Consider the following 20,543-nt stretch of genomic DNA (forward strand, 5'->3'; position numbering starts at 1 on the left):
TAGCATGCAATGCCCTTAACTCATGCACCATGGATAATGGAGAAACCCTCAAACTAGCCATAGTCTTGCGATTTAAAGCATTAGCTACAACATTAGCTTTTCCAGGCTGATAGTCTATCAAACAATCATAATCTTTTATCAACTCTAACCATCTCCTTTGCCTCAAATTTAACTCCTTTTGTGAGCCCAAGTACTTCAAACTTTTATGATCTGTGTATATATAACATCTCTCCCCAAACAAGTAATGTCTCCAGATCTTCCAGGCAAAGACAATGGCTGCCAGCTCCAAGTCATGCGTGGGATAATTTCTCTCATGCGGTTTAAGCTGGCATGAAGCATAGGCAATGACGTTTCTATCTTGCATTAACACACAGCCTAATCCGTTATGAGAATCATCACTATATATGGTATACTCATTACCCAAAGTGGGCAAGGTTAGGACTGGAGCTTCAGTTAAACGCCTCCTTAACTTATCAAAACTTTTATGGCACTGATCAATCCACTGAAATTTTACATCCTAAGTAGCTTGGTCAGTGGAGATGCTAGCATGGAGAATCCCTTCACAAACCTTCGGTAATACCCAGCTAAACCAAGGAAACTCCGAACTTCCGTGACATTTCTAGGTGGCTTCCAATTAAGAATGGCTTCTACTTTGCTAGGATCCACCTGGATACCTTCTGCAGATACAATATGCCCCAAAAATGTAATCTCCTTTAGCCAAAACTCACATTTCGACAGTTTGGCATACAACTGCTTTTCCCTCAAAGTCTGCAATACTATCCTCAAGTGTTTATCGTGTTCCTCTGCATTCTTTGAGTACACCAAAATATCATCAATGAACACCATAACAAACTGGTCCAAATATAGCCTGAAGATAGTGTCCATCAGGCCCATAAAAGCAGCTGGAGCATTAGTCAATCTGAATGGCATTACCAAGAACTCATAGTGGCCATACCGAGTCCTAAAGGCAGTTTTAGGAATACTTTGCTCCTGCACCCTCAACTGGTAGTAGCCCGATCTCAAGTCAATTTTGGAGAATATAGTTGCATTCTTCAACTGATCAAACAAATCATCGATCCGTGGCAGAGGATATCTATTCTTTATGGTCACCTTATTCAACTATCTATAGTCTATGCATAAGCAGAGAGTACCATCCTTCTTCTTCATAATTAATACTGGTACTCCCCAAGGTGACACGCTAGGGCGGATGAAACTCTTATCTAATAATTCCTGCAATTGCACCTTAAACTCTTTCAACTCAGTAGGTGCCATCCTATAAGGAGTGATGGAGATTGGCTCCACACTAGGCATAGTCTCAATTTCAAACTACACCTCTCTTTTCGGAGGCAATCTCGACAATTCTTCCGGAAAGACATCCGAAAAACCCCATATCGTAGGAATATCTTTAAGATCTAGACTCCCCACCTGGGTGTCTATCACATGAGCTAGATAAGCTTCACATCCCTTTCTAATCATCTTTCTAGCAAGTGTAGCTAAAATGATGTTGGATGGCAATAACTGCCTCTTCTCGTGTATCACTACGTCTGCATACTTGGGAAGACCAAAAGTGACTATCTTCAGTCTACAGTCGATCATGGTGTGATGCCTAGCTAACCAATCCATGCCCAAGATGATATCATAATCTCGGAAGGGCATGTTAATTAAGTCTGAAAGGAATTTATGTCCTTGGATTACCAAAGGACAGTCCTTATACAATTTGTTCACCCTAATCTCTTACCCTAAGGGACTAGTCACTAGCACATCATAATCCATTTTCAAGCAAGGAATGGTAGCAGAACATGCAATACTGGCACTAGCATAAGAATGTGTAGAACCAGGGTCAAACAGTACATATACATCTCTACCAAAGATGGAGAAAGTACCAGCCACAATATCTGATGTTTCAGCTTCCTCCCTCTGGCGCATGGTGTACACCCTGGCTGATGCACCACTCTGCTCTGGTTGGCTCGCTGTGCCCTAGCTACCAGAAGTGTTACCTCTACCCCAGCCTCGGCCTCTACTAGCTATATGTTGTCCTTTGGAAGCAGAACCTTGAACAGATCTCTCAGTGGTGGTAGGCGGCCCAGACCTGTGAGCACTAGTGCAATCTCTAGCAAAATGCCCACTTCCACCACAGTTGTAACAGGCTCCTATGGCCTTATAACATACTCCTCTATAATTCCCGCCATAGGTTTCATAGGTATGAGCAGGAAAGGAACCCCTAGATGTCTGCTGTCCAGATCTAGGTGGCCTCTGCCTTGAGAATCCTCCCCACTAGATCCTCTATTACTTGGTCCCCCAAAGCTCTTTCTTATACCCAAATTGTTACTTAGACTCTAACCTGTAGGCTTACTGCTATTCTCTTTTTTAGTGTTTACCTTCTCAAATGCCCCTTCCAGTTCTATCCTTTCCAATTCAAGGGCCTGTGATATCAACCCAGAGAAGTTGTCATGTCGAAACCCAACCACTTGCAATCTCAAACTAGGCCTCAAACCATTTGCATCTGTCTCTACTGGTAGTGAGTAGGCTTCCAGCATAGTGGTCGAGGTGGGAAAAGTCTCTCTCATACTTGGCTACAGTCTTGTTCCCTTGCTTCAAACTGAGAAACTCCTATAGCTTCCTATCTACATATGTGTCAGGAACATACTTCTGTCTAAATTCTCTGAGAAAGTCATCCCATGTCAACACAGGGGGCTCAACCAAACTATGAGGAATGGTCTTCCACCATTCATATGCATCTCCATGCAGTAGAGAGACCTAGTATTTGAACTTCAAATTATCGGTGCAGTGCAGTTTCTTGAATACTCTCTCCATCCGCTCTAACCATTCGGTGTGTTACACTTAGGAACCATGAAATTAGGTTTTGGAACCTTAGAATCAAAGGAAAATATAAATGGATAGAACTTGGGTTTCAATTAGGCTATTGGAGCCTTGGGTTTCGATTGCTGAACTTGGAACGTAGATGCCCATTTTGGGCAGTAGCCACTGCGGCTACCGAAGTCTTGGACTTCGGGTGCCAAACCTAGAAAATTTCCATATTTTTTTAGAAAATGCAAGCTTCAGCTGTAGAAAGCTAGAGATGCCGCCAATCAGGTTTTCCTGAATGTTTACATTTTTTGGTTCACGAGTGATCAATAGTAATAGTAGAGTAGTTGGTGAATGGTGTTTTAGTTTGAATGACTTCTGGGCATAAGTGCCATTCTCATCTACTCTTCTATGGGAGGACTGAGAGGCTTTCCTGAACTTGGGAATTTTTAAAATTCCCAAGTTAAAAACTTGCGGGTCCCTTCACCCATCAATACCCCAACTCCTTCCAAAATTTAAAAACTCAATTCAAATGCATATACATATATCTTTAGGACCTAGAATAACTAGAGAACATGCTTAATACCCACATCCATTTATCAAAACTCAAATGTTAAGTTTCTTCAAAACCACATGCATAAACTTCATTAAAAACTTAACGTAAAATAACTTTTCATGAAATTAAAGCTTTAGAAACCTAATTCCTCATCAACTCTCTTAGATCTATCTATTAGATCAAGAAGAAAACACAATTACCTTTTTTCTTAAAGCTTGGAGTTGAGAGAACCAAAATTTCAAAACTTAAATTTACTCTTTCACACTTCTAAATGGAAGAATCTACCTCTGGATCTTCAAAAACTCAAAGGAATCTTTTCAAAGAGCTCCTTGTATGCCTTAAAGTTGAGAGAAAGAAAAGAAAGAAAACCCAAGTCCTTTACTTCACAAGCCTGCATGTTGTTCGCTAGACATTTATTTCGTCCAATATATTCTTTAAGGATATGTTGTCTTAATCGATGAACGAGATCTCTCCATGGACTCAGGCTTCATAAATGAGCTACATCAAATCTTTAGCGACAGTCAAACTACATTGACTTTGCCTAGAGCATTTATCAGAGGGAGTTATGTGGGCGGGGCTGAGGAGATTTTGCAGTAACACGAAGCAGGCGAGCTCAAGAAGTTTGTGCAAGTTTTCTTCGCGGCAGAACCTGGCGACTATGAAACGTGCAACAGTTATAGATTCATTTTGTGCTATGACCATAACGATAGCCACAAATTGTATATACAAAGAAATCAGGGTTTAAGAGCTGCATTGCTTGCAATGAGAATGGTCTGATCAGGTGCTCTTCTTGTTCCTGTGCAGTCTTTTGATGTATTAACTTTTTGTTAAGAGAGAGAGAAGAGAATATAATTATTTTTTAATAAATTTCTGGACTATTTTTTTTAGGTGTTGTATATTAATTACCTTGTGAAGTAGTTAAAGGAGCATAGAGGGAGAGTAAGGTCTTGGATACAAAGACTAGTAGGCCACTAAGATAAATTTGATTGATGTAATAAAATGTTTAATACAATTTTCATTTATAGCTTTCGTGGTTTCTACGGTTTGCTTAGAGTCTAAAATTGCTAATTACGTGACACAATAATTTCAGGATATATATATATATATATATAGGTATGATTTTTTTTTTTTCATAATATTGCCATATAACTATTACATGACAGAGTCTGATACATGGTATTCTCTAATTATATGTAAGTTATAAATTATTTAATAGTTATTTTATTAATATTATAATAAGTAATCATTATTATAAGACAACTTACAATATATTAACATACATATATATATTATATGAAATTTTTATTAAAAAATTTAGGAGATGAAGTTAATAAAAATAAAATTTAAAATAGTTAATAAAAATTTAAAATATTAAATTATTTTTATATATTAAAATTTAAAAATATACATATAATTTAAAATTATTAATAGCCACGTGCATTAGTGCATGTAATTCCATAATTATTAGATATTGCCAATGCGTTATTTTTGCTAATAATAAGTTTTATCTTGAATTTAGGAGTGTAGTAAGTGATGATATACATGCACTGTATAATTTGGATAATCTGAATGCTAGATAATCTGGATGCTAGAATGACTTTGGGGTAATTAAAATTACTCAGTTTATGGTATGGAGATGATGGGTTTAAGCTTGACACGATCAAAGGCTGGTCGAAACAGGTTAAATTGGTTTTTTATCCAAACCGTAAATAAATTGGATTGAAATTAAATTGCAATCAAATTGGACGGTTTCGGGTCAAACTACCTTTTTTTCCATTAAAAAAAAAATTTAGACAATAGAAACTGACTATTCCAGACCAATTCAAATCGAAACCAGCTCAATGGCTGGGTATTTAAAGCTATTGAAACAGTCTTCCTACAAAAATAGGTAAGTTCTTTTCATTACTCGCACTTATATGCACTGATCACTTTATTTTACATTCTTGGTCCCATGCTAATTAACAGCGTTTTACATTCTCAACCCCATTGTGTTCATGGACTTTCAAATTTAAGAACATTAGGACTTATTTGAGGGTATAAATTTAACCAAAAGTAAAGAGAAATTTGTTAATGTTGATTTAAACTAAAATAAAAAATTTCTCTACTAAAAACCAATTTCTATGCCCTTGCAAAATTTTTAATCTTTTTTCCTCTCCCGCACTCAGCATTGCAATGGTATTTATTGTTCAATAGCACATAATTGAATAACAGAGGGTCAATAGACAAATTTTATGGCCTTCAAAATGCAATTTTCCCTTTATATATGCATGTCTTCATGGAGTCTTGTTAAATTTGACTAGTATAGAGACTTTTCCATATATTTTTGTTTCCTTTTTATTAAAATATTCCATATTTTGTGAATTCTCTGGTATAAGTTGTGATCATTTTGTTCCATTAGCAAACAGGCTTTTCTCTTATAATTTGTCATTGTTTTGGCCAAGTAAATTGGGAGTTTATGCCTTATTATTGTCATGCCTAATGAAGGAATCACGAATACTGAAAATTCCGCTCAGACCATTCCATTTATGGTTTTAAGACTTGCATTTGGTTTCATTTATTGCACTTTTGTGTATGTTCAGTTTACTTTTACCCTTTTCCTTGTGTCCAGTATTTTTAAATTTAAAACAGTTTTATCAGTGACAAGTATTTGGTATGAGTGATTTATTACTGTTATTTAAAATTGAGTGTTTGATTTTCATAAATAAAAAAGATACTTATTAAGAACGCTTTATTTTTAATGGGCCGACTGGACACGAATAAAATTAATTTTAATTCATTAATATAAAAAAAAAATTAAAACAGCTTTAATAATTTTTTTTCCTAAAAAATTGCATCGAATAAATTTTCACATGATAAATTTGATGCCGATTCTGATTGATAACAATTATGGATTGTCAGAGCATGTAACACGTAAAAATGAACCTTTGGATGATACGCTAGGTGACAAATGGCTGCTGTTTAGATTTATTCATCCATTTTGTCTCGTCATCCTTTTGTTCATACATATCTATTGATCTATCTTTGTACATAATACAGAAATAGAGAAAAAGAGAGGTAAATACTCACTAAATATTGGAAAATGACAATGTTTAGTATTTATCTTCTTTTAAATGATCTTGTACACTTGCCATTTGTGTATCCCTCCAATTACTTCAACTAGAAGCACTTGCCAATGGGGCTCTCAAATTTCATGGTACCATCATTTTCTGTTGAGTTAGGTCTCCATAAATAATCTTCTCCAGAACAACCTCAAAGAGTGTTCTACTTTCTGATTTGGTGTCTTTCAACATTTTGTAATCATTAAGATAAGGAACATTGGGTGTTGGAAACTGGAAGTGTAACACTCCCATACTAAGTAGTTTATACATTCTACTGTTTCAGTGACTAGTATTTGTCCGGACAGTCAGGATGTGTAGAACTATATTTATGTCATCCAGAAAAGCCATAAATAAAAATTAATAGAAATTATATGAAGGTGAAATGGAAATAAGAGAAACAAAGCATAATTGATTAAATGAGCTGAGGTCTCATCAATGGGTGACCGCACCGGGAAGTGACTTCGAACTTATTTGCTACCCTAATTTCGAGTGAGACCCCATGACACCTTAGGCCTAGGGATGATTGCGAAGCTAATGGTAATGTGAAAATCACAAAAAAGAATAGAGAACAAATTCAAATAATCGAATCAGAGTTTAGGAAGCAACTTAGTACTATTGAAAAACTTGATCAGACCAATAAGGGGTAATTTGGTCAATTCACCCTTAGAGGTGACTCTTGGCCTAAATGTCCATTAAAATGTAGGAATTAAAATTATGAAAAATAGATTAAAAGTGAAGGGGTGTATGGAAGAAAAGAACAAAAGAAAAGAAAATTCAAAATTTAAAGTGCTTTTATGACATCATGATGATGTATGCATGATACAATAAAAAAATTTATAATTTAATTAAATGGTTTTAAATAAGTTAAAAAGGGGATAAATGAGAATTAAAAAGAAAAAAAAAATTGGTCTTCTTCTCCATCAAAGTGTCATCCCTCTCTCTCTCTCTCTCTCATAATCTCTCTAAATTCCACCATTTCCAAGCAATTTCAAGCTTTAAAAGCTTGATCTCTTCCCATAAACCCTAGCAATAAATCATAGACAACTCTAAATTAGGCCTTGATAAGAAGAATTGAAGGAAGAAATTGAAGAAATTGGGAGAAAAAATTGAAGATTCAAAAGCTCCATAAAAGGTAATTCTCTCTCTACATTTAAATTGGTTTATATTTGTAGAAATAAGGTTGAACAAGTATAATCAACTTGAGAAAATTGAAAAATCATGCTTAGAAGGGAAACCTAGAATTTTGACCAGCCTAGGAAGAAGTGAGTATTGATGGAAATTAATGGAATTAAACATGTCTTTAAGCTTAAATGATTAGGTGTAAGTGATTAGTATACTTGAATTGCATGAATTATGGCAATTAGAAAATTAGGGTTCATAGTGATTAGGGTTTTGGAGGCATTTGGGGATTTTTGGGAACTATTGATCAATTGATGTGTATAATACTCAATTTTGGTTATTTAGTGTGTTTTGAATTCGGAATTGAGGAATGGGATTGAAAGAGTTGAGGATTGTGAAATTGTTGAATTCTGGACTAATGAGTCCAGCTAGGTTAACAGGCCATAAGTTGAAGTGTGTTGCTTCAATTGGTGCAAGGCCAATTGGAGATCAAATTAGGGTCATAATGCTACATTTTTTGTGAAGAAATCTTGTCCAAAAACTGACCATAAGTTGGTCTAAAATTAGGTTGAATCCGGAATTGGTGTCCTGATCCTGGGTAGAATTGACTAAATGAATAGTACATGTTAAAAAAGTCATAACTTTGTGTAGAGAGGTTTAAATGACCTGATTTTTGAACCATTAGAAATCTTAGACATAGTAGAACAACTTCCATGAAGAATAGAAACCCAAATTCTGACCATAACCTAATAAAATTGCTAACCAAAGTTAGGTCGTCAAAACTGTCAGAACCAGAATTTGCCCAGAAAATCTGGAAATGGACAATCCAGTCAGTCATGGTAAAAATGCCATAACTTGAGCTAAACAACTCCAAATGGAGTGATTCAAAAAGGAAATTAAAGTAAAGACATTAAAGAACAACTTTGATGAAAAAAGTTTAGTCAAAGTTCCACTGTGGATTAGTCCAATGGAACAGTAAACATTAGTAATAAAAACTGAAATTTTGAAATTACTCTTAATAAGCCTTGAATTGGAATTGACATTTTTTTTATCATCTTTTTTTAAGTTGTGCACCTCTCAGTCTTTGGCTTAGCGATAGCTTGTTTATGTTATCACAGGTAAAGAGGCAGATAAAGCAGCAGAGTAAGCTACTTATGACGTGGAGTGATCAGTATTTTGAAGTCATTACTGGGTATAAAGATTATACCCTTGTAAATTTTCTTTATTGTATATGTATTTGAGTGTATGTACATGACAGACTTTAGCAGTTATATAAAGATTTTGGAATTTTATTTTTGATCAGTGTAAATATTTTTAATGTAAACCTATTATTTCTTATTAATGAAATGCTTAAGTTTCTTTTTGAATTTTTCAAATAATGAATTGCTTGAAATTGTGTTGTTGAGATTGAATTATATTGAAAATATTAGAGTTATGGTTAAGACACATATATTGGGAGTGTTTTAACAGGTTTTTGAAGAATTGTCTTCTCAAATTATAGACGACACTCAGCAAAAATTTTTGTAAAAATTTTTGAAATCCCGAATTAATAAAAAATTTAGCTCGTGACATAAACCTTAATTAAAAGCTTTTAATAAGTATTCAACATTACCTTATAATTTAAAATGAATAGAAATGGGTTTAAAATCCCTTGTAATATATATTTAATGAGTTATCAGTAGGTGAAGTTCAGTAATTCATTAAGTATATTAAAAGATCATGTTATACCTTACAGAAAGGTATGATGTGACAGGAAGGCCATGGGCAATTGTTGTTTCACAAAAGTGATGAGAAATGTAATCTAGTTGAATAACGATTCTTTTAAGAAATTTCTTAAGGGTTTGTTTGGTATTACAATGTTATGTTTAAGGGATATGTGAGTTTAATAAATTAATCCAAGTGGGCTGATTGTAATGGGCAGGATAGTATTTTATTGTTTTATTACAATGCAATAACTTGAATTTTAAAGTATAAATTTTATAATTTTTTAATAGTATTTAAATATTATCTTAATATTATCTAATTAATTTACAATTTTATAATATTATTTCATTCTTATTATTATTAAATTAGAAAATAATTTTTTTATTAAACAAAAATTAAATTAGAGTGATATTGTTATTGTTATTATTAAATTGATTTAAATTAAAATCTAATTAAATTAATTTATAGTGCTAATTATGTATAAATTCAATTATTAGGTTAAAAAAATAATATAATTAAATAGTTATTATTATTTTTATTAAATACTTTTTAATTTATTTTTCTAAGAAAAGAGGTATTTTGTTATAATAATATTTTATTAATTAAAAATTATAACAATAAAAACAATATATATATATATATATATATAGAGAGAGAGAGAGAGAGAGAGAGAGAGAGAGAGAGAGAGAGAGAGAGAGAGTGTAACACCCCTAAGTTGTGACTGTTGTCGGACAAGCTAGGATGCCTAGAACTTCAATATGAGTGAGGAGACATAAAATAATGAAATACAAGAAAAGAAAACAAAGGAAAAATCATAGTAAAGAAATGTGATCAAGTTAAGGAAACCTAGCGATGGGGAAGTCACGGCGTGGACCGTTGACTAACGGAAACATTTTTAGGACTTAAATAGACCATTGTTGAAGAGTAAATATCATTAGAAAGATCAAAGAAAAATTAAATAATTAGTACAAAGAAAAGTGAGAAATCAAAAACAGACAAAATACAAAAATCGGAAAACCACCAGGGCATTATGATCATTCGACATCCCGAATTGTCTTTTGACCTAAATGTCCATTAAAAATAAATAGTATTACACTTAGAAAATGAAATGAAAAATTAATTTGGTGGTACCTAAAATAAATAGTGGAAATAATGGGTTAAATGTGGATTATGGGAAAGTTAAGTTTATAATATGAATTATTTTACTTAGTGGAGCACTAAGGGATTAATTTTATCATTGAATTATGGCTGATATGGTCCACTCACCATCTGAAATCCATCTTCCTCATATTCTCTCAAAAATGGCCGAATTGAAGAACACAAAGAACTCCATGGGCGTTTGCAGGCAAGCTTAATCCACCCTCCATTTTCAACTCCATTCACTTAGCTTCTTTCATGAAAAATGGTCTACACACCACAAGGAAGATATTGATACCAATTTTGGGAAGTTTAAGCAAGGTTTAACAAGCTCCAAGCATAAGGTAAGTTCATAATTTTGAGAATTTCTTTGTTAAAGTTTATGTGCATGTTATGGGTATTAGTTTGGTGAAGGAAAATTTTGAGTTTGATGGGTTATTGTTGTTGTCATTTTGGACAGCCATGGTCACGTTTTTTATGAGGAAATTGTGCATATAATTGTTGAGAAATAATGTTGTTCATGGTGATTTAGTAACCTAGTGATTTAATGCATGTATATATGGTGAATTATACACTTTGATGGAAATTAACTTATGGTACGGCAATGTGATGTTGATGAGTGATTTGTGGCAGCTTGTGGACACTTGAGAAAGGGTGTATATTGAAGAAAGTGTGGGCAGCATATTGACCTAGAAGGATTGATGTTAAGTATGTAAATTAAAGTTGTAAAGTGTATGTAATGTTTGTGGTGTTTAGGTGTAATTGTAATGGTACTTAGAATTGTGATTGTGAATGATAATTGGTGTGTTGATGGTGATTGGAATCTGCCCAAAATAATGCTAATGTAATGTAGTAAATGTTGTTGGTAATGTGCCAAAACAGTTTGGTAGGGTATGGAAGTAAACCTTGCAAGGTAAATAATGTGTTTGAAGTTTGGGTGTGAAATGCATATTGAGGGCAGTGTATATTTTGGCCTATAACCTTGAATGTGTAACCTCAATTGGTATGAGACCAATTTGGGGTGAAACTAGGCACAAAATGTGTCAACTTTCATTGAGAAACCATGCCAAAATTCTGCTTGCAAGGTGACCTAAAAATTTGACCAATTCGGATTAGGTGCAATTAGGACCTGAAAAATGACCAATTGGGCAGCAGTGAGTGTTTAGGCCATAACTCACTCAAACCAGGTCCAATTGACCTGAAATTTTGACCAAGAATAGTTAAGACCCATACCTACAAGTCTTATGAAGACACCAAAGCCCAGAATTGACCATAAGCAAGTCAAACAACTTGCACAAGTTCGGGTCCAAAAACTGGCCGAACCAGAATTGACCAATTTGACCTAAAATTGACCTAAAATGGTACCACTTGACCAGCAATAGTGTAATGACCATAACTTGGTCTACTTAACTCGGATTGACCTGAAATTTTGCACCGCGTGCAATAAGACCTAGATCTACAAGTTTGTAGTTTCGACCGAGACCCGAAAACCGAGGGAACTAGATCGTCCGGTTAGGTCAAACCAGTGTTCCGGAATCCAGCAATTTGCATTAAAATGCACTAAGCAAGGAAATGACTTTGGTAAAACATACCAAATCTAAAACCTTATCGAATGTGACATATTAACGACACTAAAACCTAATTTACCTAAAACGCAATGAGGGTCGGTATATTAGGTGACTTAGTGAATAATTGAGTTCAGTGCATTATTTACCAAACCCCATCGATAGAGTTTAATTTAAACACTTCAAATTGTGTTTCTCAGTTAACAAGGACTCAGCAAAAGGGAAAGAAATACTGAGTCAAGACCAGGAGACAAACATCAGAGGTTTGTGCACAACGGCTATTGCTTTTGAATTTTTTTAATTGAAATAAATATTGAATATTTGTATATTATTGTTTTAAATTGTGTTTGTGCACAACGGTTATTGCTTTTGAATTTTTCAATTGAAATAAATATTGAATATTTGTATATTATTGTTTTAAATTGTGTTTGTGCACAACAACTGTTTCTTTTGAATTATTTTCAATGGAAATAAATATTGATTATTTGTATATGATTATTTTAAATTGTGAAAAATGGTTTGAATGACATTGATGGATACTTATTGATTAAAAAGCATTAGAAATGGTTTGAAACCACAGCTATCATGTATATTGATTGTATTCCTCTCTAGCTTGTCTAGTGGGATGAATTGAATTCCCTCTCTGGCTGAAGTGTTGAGGTGTGTGCCTGTTGAGGATGAATAGAATGAGTACTCATATTTTTGCTAGCTAGCCATGTTATTCCTCATTAGTCATCGACTTTTGGGATGAATTGAATATCTCATTAGCCATCGGCTTTTGGGATGAATTGAATTATGGATCATGATTAAGCTGTGTGTGATTTATTGATGTGTATTGTGAGATTGTGAAATGGATTTAAACTCTCATTGACATATACTATCTTTTGAATTCAAACTGATCGACTTATGGAAAATTATTGTGATATTGAGAAATGGAGTTTAAATTCTTGTTGACAATTATTGTCTTGAATTTAATTATGATTTTAAGTATCCACTATTTACATGACTTATGAATTGTGATTTAAATTGGATTTGGTTAATGTTGTGCACCGAGACATTGTCTCGTGATAGCTTTTATTGTTGTCGCAGTAGAGAGATGCATATACATCAATGAGGATTACAGTATATAGAGTATACCGCTTTTGCTTTGAATGTATGAGTATGTACATATTGTATTTGGTTTTGATTGTAAATTAAATTAAATTGTACTTGAAGTTGTAAATTAATTATGAGTGTTTTGGATTGTAAAAGTTGTATTATATTTCCTTATCTCAGACTTTGAAAAATTTCTATGGAATTGAGTTGATGAATTGTTGTGTTGAGAAATGTATTGAAGTTGAGATTTGGAAAATTATAGAAGTGCTTTTTCAAGAACTGCTTTATCCAAAATACAGATGGCACCTTGCCAAAATTTTGAAATTCCAAATAAATCAAATGAGTTAGTTGTTTCACTAAGTCTTTAACACTGTAAATAGTGCTCACCTTGTAAAAGAAGTAAGAAAAGTTTTTAAAATCCCTTGTAGTGTATTTAATGGGTTATCAGTAGACGGAGTTGGTAATTCATTAGGTATACTACGGGATCATGTTATGCCTTACAGAGGGGTAGGGTGTGACAGAGAGAGAGATTTGACAGTTACGTTGACAGTAACTTTGATTAAAAAAAAAAAAAGAAAAGTTTTGAAAATTTGACAGTACCCCTCCCTTTTCTCTCTTCCTGACGCTTTCTCATTCTTTTCCTTTTTATTCTCTATTCAATAGCCAGCTAGCCATTACTCAAGCTATTCATAATACTCTGGCAATGGCAGGGAGACTAGCGGAGGTTAACATGGCCGATGATGGAAGCTAAAATGAGAGAGAGAGGAAAGAGAACTGAAGTTTCAAGGCCATTTTCTAGCCGTTCTGGCCAACCTCTAGCCACCCCACTAGTTTAGATAAACTTCCTTTGTGCTAGGGAAGCTTTCTCAACTAGAAGCACCAGAATCTATGGAGTTTTCGGTGAGAAACAAAGAGAGAGAAAGAAGAGAGAGAAAATAATGGCAACAAGCATTCTGAGAAGATTTTGGATAATCCAACTATTGGATCAGTGATCTGAGGCCACCATTGAGCTCAGAGCAATGAAACCTTCGAGATGGGACTAACCCCACTCTGATCATATACCATTTGGAAAAGGCGATTATCGGACGGTCCATATTGCTAAGTGAGTTTTTGAGCCCTTTCAATTTACGTAAGTAAAAAATAATTATATGATAACTATTAATAATTTATGGGCTTGATTTAGAAGCAATCGATGATAGCTCACTGACATTCAGAATTGAATTTTCAGGCCAATTCGGTGCCCGACTGGCTGCTCCAAAAAGTGGCCGTGTTTATAGATATTTTCAGTGTTTTCAAACATTTTGGATGCGTTCTAGGTAGCAAAATTTACAAAGGTAGTCCCTAAATCAAGTTGTGTAGCTATTGCCTTGAATAAGCTAGTTGGTTAAATCTATAAAATATTCTTAGTTAAGTAAAATTAAGTAAATTAAATTTAATTAATACAAGGATGAGGTAGAGGATCTTAAGGAATATTTTTATAATTTTTAAAGTGTTGAAAATAATTGTTTAAGCCATAAAAGAGTTAGGGATCTGAGCTAGAGTTTAAATGATTGGACTTAGATTAGGTTCTTGTAGGCCTTGGATGGGCGTATGATGTTGTTGTTGTAGGCCTAAGGCCTTGTGTGGTGCTTTTTGCTAAGTTTTCTTGCAAAGTGTTAGGTCTAGCTATAGGGAAGGCTCTGCCGAAATTTCGGCAAGACCTTAGAATTTATTCTTGCTTCTATAGTTTAAATTAATTAGCTAATTTTGTCAGTCATTTGATAGAGGCTAGTGTATCTGCATAGGTGATCAGTATCGGCTAGCTTTTTTTTCTTTTTCTCTCTAGCCGAACTAGTTGCAATTGGGTTGACAAGTCTGTGAGTTAGATATTGATTATTTTTGTAATTCAATATTAATTATATATCTGATCTGCTCATGTATTTTATAAATATTTAATTATGCACCCAAATGGTTAATATATTAAGGGCATTTTTATCACACCTTATCTCTCTGTAAGGCATAACATGATCCTGTAGTATACCTAATGAATTACCAAACTTCGCCTACTAATAATCCATTAAATATACTACAAGGGATTTTAAACCAATTTCCATCCATTTTAAAATAGTAGGTGATTTTGAATAGTTATTAAAAACCTTTAATTGAAGTTTATGTTATGAACTTAAATTTTGATTAATTTGAGATTTCAAAAATTTTATAGAAATTTTAGTAGAATGCTGGCTATAAATTGAAAAAATAGTTCTTCAAAATCTGTTAAAACACTTCCAATATACATATAATACCCATAACTCCATTTATAGTCAACACAATCCAAGTCAATCAACACAAATTCAAGTAATTTTAATAGCATTTCATTCAATTCAACTCAAATACAAAACTTTGCAATTCCAGAAAGAGAACAAAATATTAATATTATAATTTTGATTGTACAACTGCTCATCTAGTTCAATAGATACATATGAACAAAAATTTACATTAAAAGAAATATACAAGGGTATAAAATATTATACCCATAAAAGATCCAAAAATAGATTTCCCCTGCAGCTATAGCATCTCACTCTGCTGCTTTATCCTTCTCCTTATCTGCGACAGCAAGAAAAAGTCTTCACTGAGTAATTTACTCAGTGGTGCACAACAATAATTTCTAAAATCATAAAAAATACAATCATTCATTGATAATAGGAATGAAAAATTTTCACAATCACAATTCACAAAGTTGATGTCAGGATTTTTAATAACAATTTATCAAAATAAATTGTAAACAATGGTGTTGCCAATTAATACACAACTTAGGTCATGACATAAAATTTCACGATCAATGTCGTGTTATACACCACGATAAAGCAATCTACAACTTCACTAATCGAAATCAATGAGCAAGGTGCTAGCTAGCTATATGAATACTCATCCGATCTCAACCTCAGCTGGCAAGCCACAGATAAAAGAATATAATCAATCTCAACTCTATAAATAGAGGAGGAACACAATAATATTGCTATGCCAAGTGTGATTTCAAAGTCTAATTCAAAACCAAATCATTCAAATATTTCATAAAATTCACAAATCATATTTTATTCTAATTTTTTCATTTACAAAGTAGGCAACACACTATTTTTTAAATAAGATTTTCAAAGCCATAACAATCAAAATTATTCATAACATTTATTTCAAAAACTATCAAGTAGAAACAAAGAATTTTAAGTTTGTTGTGCACAAACCTCTTATGTTGCTTTGACTTAGTCCACTCTTCCTCCTTTCTTGAAGAGCTCTTTTCCAACTGAAACACATAATTTAAAGTGTTTCAATACCCATCCAATTCATTTCTACTAATTAATCCAACAATTAAATTTTGCATACTTAATTTTACTTATAAATTCTTCTAAGGGTTGAGTTCTTTGTATTTAATAATATTGTGGTTACTATTATGACACCCCTCACTTGTCTACAGCGTAGCTAAGCAAGGCATATCACACTCGGTGCCAGAGCACCATAACTTATCTTACTTTATTCCTTTAATAATTTGAACTCATTATATTATAATATCAATTATTTATCTAAGGAGAAACTGATGGCATTTCCTCTATTTTATTTCCAATTGGTGTATGTCACTATTCAACTGCTTGAAATTTTTGCTAATATTTTTACAATAATAATCTCATCATTTCATACATCATCTATATATTTCAATTCCATATTCAAATCCATACAACTTCATTCATGCTCAAATCACATAAGCAAAATTTTCAAATTTCATTAATTTACCTAGTTTACAAAATAATTACATAATTTCTTAATTTACATGATATATAAATTAATTACATATGAAAGAGCTAATTTATTAATTTACATCACATACCTATTAATTACATTTTCATAATATACATTACAATACTATAACTAAGCATTTTATACAAAATACAAAATATGACCTATATGGGCTCTATCTACATGCATTGCTAAGAAGGTGACAACCTTGAACACTTCTGACACTTCTGCAAATTTAGACTCCAAAAATTCCAAGTAAATGTCCACTGGTTTTAGCTTCAGTACCTGTGCGAAGGAAACAATCCATCGCGCTAAGCATTACTGCTTAGTGGTGCAATAATATAATTAGAAAATAATAGATATAATAATATTAAATTTAGTCTTAATTTATTATGAGAGACGCATTTGTAATATTTATTTACGTTCTATTTCTTTTGCAAATCTTCTTATCATTTCACTAATTTATTTCCAGTTATTTTGAATCATTGCGTAGTAAATAAAATTTTAAAACAAATTCTAGTTTCTTTCTTATTCATTCATTTAATTCACATTATTCTTAGCAAATTTCACTGCCCAAGTAACTTATGACAGGCTGACTAAACTGGATAACGGGTCGTTGGCATTGGACATTGCGGTGCCTCGGGCCGTCATACCATGGGACGCAAAACGTCAACTACGTATGCAATCAGTATAGCTAAAAAGCCATAATAACATATCAGTATGGCTAAAAGCCATGATAATAAGTAATCGGGCATAAAAGCCATGAGTGCAGGCATAAAGCCTTATGCAGTACTGCTAAAACAATACCCTATTGGCATGCCAATCTATCCAATCTGACACACATGTCTAGGCAATACATGGGTACGTAGTACCATTAAATGTTAATATATTGTGTTTTATGACCTCATTATTTCATGACAAATTCCAATTATAATTTATACATTCATTTGATCATTTATATGATCGCAATTCACATCAATTATCCTTCTATACCATTGTACTCAAAGTATTAGTCCTTTATACAATAATGAGAACTAATGTCTCATTCATATATTAATATGATTCATTTATTCATTCATTATGTCATTCATATTGATCACAATTTATAACAATTATTTGATTAATCACATTATCTATATCAACCATCCTAATAGTTTTTCTAATTTATTATGCCATTTCCGATATCATTGAGGTTACTATTCACTTGACCATTTCCCTTCAAAAATTGACTTTTTAATTCATAATAGATTTGTTAAGCCTAAGTTCACTAGGATACCACATTTTGCATTTTATTTTTGTTGGCATTGATTGCCAAACTCAATTCCTAGCCTCCTTGGTTTTATTTCAAATTTTCAGTTTTTGTGTCTTATATTTACTGTTCCATTGGTCTAAGCTATAGTGATAATTTAACTAACTTATCTCCACCAAAGTTGTTCCTTTATGTGTCTCCTTTAATTCCCTTTTTGAATCATTCCATTTGGAGTTTCTTAGCTCAAGTTATGGCCATTTTACCATAACTGGCCGGATTAACCTGTACCAAAAATTTCTGGGCAGAATTGATTCTGCCAGATTTGGTGTCTTGAATTTGTTAGACAATTCCATTAAGTTCTTGCCAAAATTTGGAGTTATATTCTTCATGAAAGTTGTTCTAAATTGTCTAATATTTCCATTGATATAAAATTTAGGTCATTTTGGACATTTCTACATTGAGTTATGACTATTTGAACAAACACTATTCATTTGGTCAATTTCCAGGACCAGTAGGTTGGTTACCCATATTTGGTCAATTTTTAGGGTATCCAAAGTTTGTTTTCTAGGTAAAGTTTCTTCACAAAAAATGTTGCATTATGTGTCTAGTTTCATGTCCAATTGGCCTTGCACCAATTGAACCTACACCACTCAAGTTACAACTATTCAAACTTGCCGGACTCACATCCAGCCCTGTAGGTCCTATGAGGCAGCATACCCAACCTCAAATCCAAAGTCACAATTCACTTTAATTCCTCATCAAACACAGCCAAATGGTCACTAATTGATCATTAGGACTTCTATTCACCAACACATGAGAAAAACCCTAAATTTTGCCTTAAACCCTAACTCCAAAATTCCAATTCATAGCATACACACACCAATCAAAATCTAACTTAAACATATTCATCAAAAACCATTTCTAAACAAATTTAATTCAACTAAATCAAAAAATTTCAACCCTCTTTCATGGCTGTCGAATTTTCTTAGTATTCATACACTTACATTTTCTTTAAATATCTTGTAATTTCTTACTCATTTAAGTCTCTAACATGGAAAAGAAAGAGAGAGATGTGAAAATAAGCACTAATCTTGTTAGAGCCCCAACTTGAGCTTATAAAACCTTCCTTTTCTTTTCTTCTTTTTTGCTGTCCAAGTCTTGCTCTAGTGGTAAGGGTAATTTTTAGTGAAGGAAGTGTTAGTAGTATGCCCTAGAGCATATCATTTAGTATGCATCTCGTACATGTTTTATTAATAAAAGACAATTTCACTTTTTCATTTACATAATATATTTATGTGTAATAGAAAAGGTCCATTGATATTTTATTAGAAATTCTATTTTTAAGTTGTTAAGAATATGAGTGACAGTATTTCTAGCACAAAGTATCATAAATTGGTTTGCAATCGAGGATACTTCACAATAAGGACATGACTTATCCAGAAAGATTGTAATCATGTTTATTCTCAAGTTATTTATATGAGATGTAAATAAGATGGAATGGTGAACCTCATGCCATATAACAAACATGATAGGCACTTATGCATGATAAGTAAGCCGAACTAGTAACACTTATAACAAGCACGTGGAGTTTAATCTTGTCAATGCATTGTCATAAATCATATCAATGCATATAATCTTTAGACCTGAGATAGCACAGTTATCTTGCATATAGGTGGTTTGAGTTTGATACTACTTTCATACTTGTACTATGTGTGGGTATATGGGCATGTGTTGGCTCCTACTGGTTTTATATGGAGATAGGTGTTGAGCAAGATGGAATCTGTTACCCTAAGTAATTAGGGATAAAATCCTATGTTCATTTAATTGTTCTTGATGTTTCAAGTTCCTGGCCAGGATAGACAAATTTAATAAGAAAAGAGTTTCTAATGAGAAAATCTTTTTAATCAAGAACTGGAATTAAAAGATAACATAATATTCATAGCAAATGGGGTTTGACATAAACCATGACTCCAGCTCGAATTGGGATTTTGTAACAGAGAGATTCTAGTGCATGGTAACATATGATTACAGGTTCATTTAAGGTATTCCTTATTACTGATTGGATGGCCATGGCATGCTATGGTAGGTGTTAACCATGGTCTATGAGATGCCTAAAATGACTTAGAGAAATCATTTATGGTAAAAAAGAGTTCTAATAATATTAAGAGTTAATATCATATCTCATTGCCAATTAGTGATGAGCCTAGTGAGTTACACACATACACAAGTAATCACCAAGTTAAATGTGATTTAATTAATTAATTAATTAAAGAGTTTAATTGATTAATTAAATAGGTTTGGTTTGCAATAAGATTGCAAAGTCCCTAGCATGGCTTGAAATCAAATCTAGGTTATTGGATGTATAGTATAAGTTAAATTTATATTTAAAGTGTTTAAATATGAATTTAATTATGAGAAATTAATTAATAGAGATTAATTAATTAATTTAT

This window comes from Hevea brasiliensis, chromosome 16 (genome assembly GCF_030052815.1).
Source record: "Hevea brasiliensis isolate MT/VB/25A 57/8 chromosome 16, ASM3005281v1, whole genome shotgun sequence".
Lineage (NCBI taxonomy): Eukaryota > Viridiplantae > Streptophyta > Magnoliopsida > Malpighiales > Euphorbiaceae > Hevea > Hevea brasiliensis.